Here is a 9254-nt window from a genome sequence, read left to right on the forward strand (position 1 = left end):
AACCCCCACTTCCCTTTTGTACAACAAGCCGCGATGCCGGTTTATCCCACTAGGGAAACTCCGTTATCATTTCCTTGTAACTATCTACTGTTTGTCTATGCATTTCTGTGAATTACTTAGTTAGTTAATAAAGGATTTAAGACAATTGATGTATGGATGACTGGGTTCATGCATATAACCAACAATTTAAGACATTTGGAATGAGACTAACGTGAGGTAGAGAATAATTCATTAATAAGAAGACTATTGATCAGATATGAAAATATCAGAAAAGTTATATTAGGAAAATTATAACTTTGTAATATTAATCTTTTCCTTGGTGCCCTGATTTCCTAGTTAATTACAGTTACATGATTAATCAGTTTAATCGCGTAATAATAATTACAGAGAGTCATTTAATAAAGATTAATCTTCAGTTTAATGATGCCAAAGACATGACAAGAGCCAGCCAAAGCCAGTGGGAATGTCTTTCATTCTTTTCATAAAAATGTCACAGATGCCAATATTGAAATTGCTAATTTTACGCAATTTAAATGTATTATCCGAAGAACATAAATGTAGCTCTGAGTTAAAACAAATCAAAATAGTTTTTCTATTTGAGATTCTTCAAATAGCCACCCTTTGCCTTGATGACAGCTTTGCACACTCTTGGCATTCTCTCAACTAGCTTCATGAGGTAGTCACCTCTAATCAATTTCAATTAACAGGTGTGCCTTCTTAAAAGTTAATTTGTGGAATTTCTTTCCTTCTTAATACTTTTGAGCCAATCATTTGTGTTGTGACAATGGGGGGGGGGTATATAGAAGATAGCCTTCTTTGGTAAAAGACCAAGTCCATATTATGGCAAGAACAGCTCAAATAAGAATAGCAAGGCAACAGTCCATCGTTACTTTAAGACATGAATGTCAGTCAATACGATACATTTCTTGAAATGTACTTGAAATGTACAGTCAAGTAGAGTCGCAAAAACCATCAAATGCTATGATGAAACTGGCTCTCATGAGGACCGCCACAGGAATGGAAGACCCAGAGTTACCTCTGCCGTAGAGGATAAGTTCATTAGAGTCAACCTGCCTCAGAATTGGCAGCCCAAATAAATGCTTCATAGAGTTCAAGTAACAGACACATCTCAACATCAACTGTTCAGAGGAGACTGTGTTAATCAGGCCATCATGGTCGGATTGCTGCAAAGAAATCACTACTAAAGGACACCAATAAGAAGAAGAAACTTGCTTGGGCCAAGAAACACTAGAAATGAACATTAAACCATGGAAATTTGTCCAAGTTGGAGATTTTTTGTTTCAAAAACCGTATTATATCTGCATGTGTATTTCCCACAGTAAAGCATGGAGGAGGAGGTGTTGTGGTCTGGGGGTTCTTTGCTGGTGACACTGTCTGTGATTTATTTAGAATTCAAGGCACACTTAACCAGCATTGCTACCACAGCATTCTGCAGTGATACGCCATCCTATCTAGTTTGGGCTTAGTGGGACTATCATTTGTTTTTCAGCAGGACAATGACCCAACACACCTCCAGGATGTGTAAGGGCTATTTTGCCAAGAAGGAGAGTGATGGAGTGCTGCATCAGATGACCTGGCCTCCACAATCCCTTGACCTTAACCAAATTGAGATGGTTTGGTTTGAGTCGGATTGCAGATTGAAGTAAAAGCAGCCAACAAGTGCTCAGCATATGTGGGAATTCATTCAAGACAGTTGAAAAAGCATTGCAGGTGAAGCTGGTTGGGAGAATGCCATGAGTGTGCAAAGCTGTCATCATAGTAAACGGTGGCTATTTGAAGAATCTCAAATATAACATGTAATTTGGTTTATTTAACACTGTTTACTACATGATTTCATATGTGTTTTGTCATTGTTTTGATGTCTTCGCTATTATTCTACATTGTATAAAATAGTACAAATAAAGAAAAACATTTCAATGAGTAGGTTTTCTAAATCTTTTGACTGGTACTGTATATGCTTGGTAGGCTGATTCATTCTCTCTGATGAGTGCACATATTTTAACCCCCAAATCCTGGAGACAGCTGCAGCTTTGGAGTGTACCACTCTCAATTGACCTATCCATACCTCCATCCGTCAAGTTCTCTGCCAAGCTGGAAAGGTCTTTCGCCCAGCCTGCAATGGCCACATGTGTTTCATGACTGCAACACATCTGTGGTACTATGGCAACCATTTCTGCTGAGTTTCCATTGTGCTGTGGACAGATGTTCTTTCTAGATAAGGCCCCGTTTGCCAACATCACCTCATCACTTTTGCTTACTTCATAAAGTTAAGTGGGTTATAATTCGGCTCACTTATGATTTAGGTAACCAGTGAGTTCAGATTTGTCTTTACTATAAATTGTATTCTGTCGCAACAGCCCTCCTGAAAGCTGGTAATTGGAAGGTATTTGCTAGTTTTGAGAAGAGAGTGAGAGTGAGAGAGAGAGAGAGAGAGAGAGAGAGAGAGAGAGAGAGAGAGAGAGAGAGAGAGAGAGAGAGAGAGAGAGAGAGAGAGAGAGAGAATAAAGGAGTCTAAACTTTGCCACAGAGTTGCATATTGCTCCTTAGAGCATTGCTGGAGTGAAAGTATACAAAGGAGCTCAGATTCTTCTGTCAGCTTTTGGGGGCTTTGAAAAAAGTACAGTTGTCAACGCAATCAGAAAATAGTAAATAAAAATCTTGCATCGGATTCAAATTAGGTCTATGTTGTGTGTCATCCACAGACATGACTATTACAATATAATTAATCATTATATCATATTTATATCATATTTGCCCAGGATTTAATACGGTATCAACAGAACAGATATGAAGACAGATGAAAGCATTGATATATACTTAAAACATTGTATTTCTGAGATATTGAATATGAGTCACTGTCAAAAGTGTCATTATAATACCTATTTGCCTGAGAATATGAAAAATGGTTAAACAATTGCTCAAATTAGCCTAAGCTATTTCTTGTGATAGCATACTAAGACTGAGATAGAGTATGGAGAGTTTTGATCTACTGTATGTTGTACATTTTAGATGTGACTGCATTGGACTGATTGCTAACATCAAAGGGGACAATTTGGAGGATTTTATTTTGATGTTCAAAACTTAAAACTGTCACTGATATCAGTCATTTCAGTCTCCAGGATGTGACAACATGGAAACTTTGATTGCTGAGTAAAATACAATATGCAAAATATGCTGAATATAAAAAAACATGACAGACTGACCAGGTGAATCCAGGTGAAGGCTATGATCCCTTATTGGGTGCTGGCTCATCTCAGCCTCATGTTAAAACTCAATATTCGGAGGATGTTCTGAATGTTTGTACACTAATTGTACAGTGGGGTAAAAAAGTATTTAGTCAGCCACCAATTGTGCATGTTTTCCCACATAAAAAGATGAGCGAGGCCTGTAATTTTCATTATAGGTACACTTCAACTATGAGAAAAAAATCCAGAAAATCACATTGTTGGATTTTTAATGAATTTATTTGCAAATTATGGTGGAAAATAAGTATTTGGTCACCTACAAACAAACAAGATTTCTGGCTGTCACAGACCTGTAACTTCTTCTTTAAGAGGCTCCTCTGTCCTCCACTCGTTACCTGTATTAATGGCACCTGTTTGAACTTGTTATCAGTATAAAGGACACTTGTCCACAACCTCAAACAGTCACACTCCAAACTCCACTATGGCCAAGACCAAAGAGCTGTCAAATGACACCAGAAACAAAATTGTAGACCTGCACCAGGCTGGGAAGACTGAATATGCAATAGGTAAGCAGCTTGGTTTGAAGAAATCAACTGTGGGAGCAATTATTAGGATATAAAAGACATACAAGACCACTGATAATCTCCCTCGATCTGGGGCTTAGTTGAGTTATTTGACTGATTAGATTTTGGCTTGTTTAGCTCTTTTCAAGGCTGAAAATGAATTGACTCAACAATGAATAGTCTCACCATAGCTAATGTCCCATCTACAAAGGTGTTCCTTCCTATCGGATGTATGATCATCATCTTTTTTTCAAGAGCAATAGTAGTGCATCTTTTAAATATATGGTGGGATTTATAAACATAAATGTTCTATTCCTTTCTTTTTTTAATAAATGTTTAAAAATAGAGATTCCGGTGAGAGCTACAACTGAAAAGTGCATCGTGGGTCTATAGCCCTTTCACAATTATTTTTCACTAGATGGCAGTGTAAGCAAGCATTGGAGTTACAGATTTTTCCAACTGAAGTAATAGGCCTAAACTAAATCCAAAATCTTATGAGTCCAAGTGTTGTATTACTTAGTGTTTAGGATCCTCTAATGAGAAAGTGTTGCTTACATTATCATTCATGTATTAAAGAGATCTCAGCCATTGACATGGGCCTGTTTCCAAATGCTGAAGTCCTAGTTTTATATCAACATAACCACTCTTAACTTTGTGACACTAAGCTTTTAGGTTGTGTTCCTGGGATGGGGTGTTATCCTGCAGTGTGGTTTACTGATTGGAGAACATTCAGAAAATAATGTTTTATCAGTAAATTAAAAACAACAGGTCAACATTCACAAGGCCGCTCGGCCAGACGGATTACCAGGACATGTACTCCGAGCATGCGCTGACCAACTGGCAAATGTCTTCACTGACATTTTCAACCTGTACCTGACTGAGTCTGTAATGATTCAAGCAGACCACCTTAGTCCCTGTGCCCAAGAACACTAAGGTAACCTGCCTAAATGACTATCGAACCATAGCACTCACATCTGTAGCCATGAAGTGCTTTGAAAGGCTGGTCATGGCTCACATCAACACCATTATCCCAGAAACCCTAGATACACTCCAATTTGCATACCCCCCCAACAGATCCACAGATGATGCAATCTCTATTGCACTGCACAATGCCCTTTCCCACCTGGACAAAAGGAACACCTACGTGCTCAGCATTCAACACTATTGTGCCCTCAAAGCTCATAACTAAGCTAATGACCCTGGGACAAAACACCTCCCTCTGTAACTGGATCCTGGACATCCTGACGGGCCACCCACAGGTGGTAAGGCTAGGTAACAACACATCTGCCACGCTGATTTTTTTAAATGTAGCCTTTATTTAACTAGGCAAGTCAATTAAGAACAAATTCTTATTTACAATGACAGCCTAAATCAAATCAAATGTACTGATATAGCCCTTCTTACATCAGCTGATATCTCAAAGTGCTGTACAGAAACCCAGCCTAAAACCCCAAACAGCAAGCAATGCAGGTGTAGAAGCACGGTGGCTCGGAAAAACTCCCTAGAAAGGCCAAAACCTAGGAAGAAACCTAGAGAGGAACAAGGCTATGAGGGGTGGCCAGTCCTCTTCTGGCTGTGCCGGGTGGAGATTATAACAGAACATGGCCAAGATGTTCAAATGTTCATAAATGACCAGCATGGTCAAATAATAATAATCACAGTAGTTGTCGAGGGTGCAGCAAGTCAGCACCTCAGGAGTACATGTCAGTTGGCTTTTCATAGCCGATCATTAAGAGTATCTCTACCTCTCCTGCTGTCTCTGGACAGGTAGCATGTCCAGTGAACAGGTCAGAGTTCCATAGCCGCAGGCAGAACAGTAGAAACTGGAGCAGAGGCATGGCCAGATGGACTGGGGACAGCAAGGAGTCATCATGCCAGGTAGTCCTGAGGCATGGTCCTAGGGCTCTGGTCCTCCGAGAGAGGGAAAGAAAGAGAGAAAGAGAGAATTAGAGAGAGCATACTTAAGTTCACACAGGACACAGGATAAGACAGGAGAAGTACTCCAGATATAACAGACTGAGCCTAACCCCTCGACACAAACTACTGCAGCATAAATAATGGAGGCTGAGACAGGAGGGGTCAGGAGACACTGTGGCCCCATCCGATGATAACACCAGACAGGGCCAAACAGGCAGGATATAACCACACCCACTTTGCCAAAGCACAGCCCCCACACCACTGGAGTGATATCTTCAACCACCAACTTACCATCCTGAGACAAGGCCGAGTATAGCCATCAAAGATCTCCGCCACGGCACAACCCAAGGTGGGGGCGCCAACCCAGACAAGATCACATCAGTGACTCAACCCACTCAAGTGACACACCCCTCCTAGGGATGGCATGGAAGAGCACCAGTAAGCCAGTGACTCAGCCCCTGTAATAGGGTTAGAGGCAGAGAATCCCAGTGAAGAGAGGGGAACCGGAGGCCTGAGTCTTGTGACCGTAGCGTACGTGTAGGTATGTACGGCAGGACCAAATTGGAAAGATAGGTAGGAGCAAGCCCATGTAATGCTTTGTAGGTTAACAGTAAAACCTTGAAATCAGCCCTTGCCTTAACAGGAAGCCAGTGTAGGGTGCTAGCACTGGAGTAATATGATCAAATTTTGGGGTTCTAGTCAGGATTCTAGCAGCCGTATTTAGCACTAACTTTATTTAGTGCTTTATCCAGGTAGCCGGAAAGTAGAGCATTGAAGTAGTCTAACCTAGAAGTAACAAAAGCATGGATACATTTTTCTGCGTCATTTTTGGACAGAAAGTTTCTAATTTTTGCAATGTTACCTAGATGGAAAAAAGCTGTCCTTGAAACAGTCTTGATATGTTAGTCAAAAGAGAGATCAGGGTCCAGAGTAATGCTGAGGTCCTTCAAAGTTTTATTTGAGACGACTGTACAACCATCAAGATTAATTGTCAGATTCAACAGAATATCTCTTTGTTACTTGGGACCTAGAACAAGCATCTCTGTTTTGTCCGAGTTTAAAAGTAGAAAGTTTGCAGCCATCCACTTCCTTATATCTGAAACACAGGCTTCTAGCGAGGGCAATGTTGTGGCTTCACCATGTTTCATTGAAATGTGCAGCTGTGTGTTATCCGCATAGCAGTGAAAGTTAACATTATGTTTTCGAATAACATCCCCAAGAGGTAAAATATATAGTGAAAACAATAGTGGTCCTACAACGGAACCTTGAGGAACACCGAAATTTACAGTTGATTTGTCAGAGGACAAACCAGTCACAGAGACAACTGATATCTTTCCGACAGATAAGATCTAAACCAGGCCAGAACTTGTCCGTGTAGACCAATTTGGGTTTCCAATCTCTCCAAAAGAATGTGGTGATCGATCGTATCAAAAGGAGCACTAAGGTCTAGGAGCACGAGGACAGATGCAGAGCTTCGGTCTGACACCATGAAAAGGTAATTTACCACCTTCACAAGTGCAGTCTCAATGCTATGATGGGGTCTAAAACCAGACTGAAGCATTCCGTATACATTGTTTGTCTTCAGGAAGGCAGTGAGTTGCTGCGCAACAGCTTTTTCTAAAAACAATTGAGACGAATGGAAGATTCGATAAAGGCCAATAGTTTTTTATATTTTCTGGGTCAAGGTTTGGCTTTTTCAAGAGAGGCTTTATTACTGCCACTTTTAGTGAGTTTGGTACACATCCGGTGGATAGAGAGCCGTTTATTATGTTCAACATAGGAGGGCCAAGCACAGGAAGCAGCTCTTTCAGTAGTTTAGTTGGAATAGGTTCCAGTATGCAACTTGAAGGTTTAGAGGCCATGATTATTTTCATCATTGTGTCAAGAGATATAGTACTAAACACTTGAGTGTCTCTCTTGATCCTAGGTCCTGGCAGAGTTGTGCAGACTCAGGACAACTGAGCTTTGGAGGAATACGAAGATTTAAAGAGGAGTTCATAATTTGCTTCTAAGGATCATGATCTTTTCCTCAAAGAAGTTCATGAATTTATTACTGCTGAAGTGAAAGCCATCCTCTCTTGAGGAATGCTGCTTTTTAGTTAGTGTCACAGCTGTTGAAGGAAGTGTACCAAGGTGCAGCGTCATGAGCGTAAATTTTATTTTATTGTAAAAAAATGACGCCAACAAAACAAACGCGAAAACAACTGTGAAGCTACACGCTATGTGCCATAAACAAAAGTCAACTTCCCACACTGAAATGAGGGAAAAGGGCTACCTAAGTATGGTCCCCAATCAGGGACAACAATAGACAGCTGTCCCTGATTGACAACCATACCCGGCCAAAACATAGAATTACAAAATCATAGAAAACAAAAACATAGAATGCCCACCACAAATCACACCCTGACCGAACCAAATAGAGATATAAAAAGGCTCTCTAAGGTCAGTGCGTGACAGTTAGCTTTTGCGACAGTATCAATACAGTATCAATACATTTCGGATTGTTTTTATTTTCCTGAATTAAGTTGGAAAAATAGGATGATCGAGCAGCAGTGAGTGCTCTTCGATACTGCACGGTACTGTCTTTCCAAGCTAGTTGGAAGACTTCCAGTTTGGTGTGGTGCCATTTCTGATCCAAGTTTCTGGAAGCTTGCTTCAGAGCTTGGGTATATTTTGTATACCAGGGAGCTAGTTTCTTATGATAAATGTTTTTAGTTTTTAGTAGCTATAAAAAATGATTGAGTAGGCTACATAGATTTCATGACTAGAGGCTCAAAAGACGAAAACTTATATATTTTTTCTGTAAATTGAAATTTGCTATCGTAAATGTTAGCAACACCTCCGCATTAGCGGGCTGCACAGGGGATATGGTCACTAGTGTAACCAGGAGGTGAGGCCTCATTTAACACAGTAAATTCATCAGGCTTAAGCCATGTTTCAGTCAGGCCAATCACATCAATATTATGATCAGTGATTAGTTCATTGACTATAACTGCCTTTGAAGTGAGGGATCTAACATTAAGTAGCCCTATTTTGAGATGTGAGGTATCACAATCTCTTTCAATAATGGCAGGAATGGAGGAGGTCTTTATCCTAGTGAGATTGCTAAGGCAAACACCGCCATGTTTAGATTTGCCCAACCGAAGTCGAGGCACAGACACGGTCTCAATGGGGATAGCTGAGCTGACTACACTGACTGTGCTAGTGGCAGACTCCACTAAGCTGGCAGAATGGCTAACAGCCTGCTGCCTGGCCTGCACCCTATTTCATTGTGGAGCTAGAGGAGTTAGAGCCCTATCTATGTTGGTAGTTAAGATGAGCGCACCTCTCCAGCTAGGATGGAGTCAGTCACTCCTCAGCAGCCCAGGCTTGGTCCTGTTTGTGGGTGAGTCCGAGAAAGAGGGCCAATTATCTACAAATTCTATCTTTTGGGAGGGGCAGAAAACAGTTTTCAACCAGCGATTGAGTTGCGAGTCTCTGCTGTAGAGCTCATCACTCCCCCTAACTGGGAGGGGGCCAGAGACAATTCCTCGATGCCGACACATCTTTCTAGCTGATTTACACACTG

The sequence above is a fragment of the Oncorhynchus gorbuscha genome, linkage group LG06 (assembly GCF_021184085.1).
Source record: "Oncorhynchus gorbuscha isolate QuinsamMale2020 ecotype Even-year linkage group LG06, OgorEven_v1.0, whole genome shotgun sequence".
Taxonomy (NCBI): domain Eukaryota; kingdom Metazoa; phylum Chordata; class Actinopteri; order Salmoniformes; family Salmonidae; genus Oncorhynchus; species Oncorhynchus gorbuscha.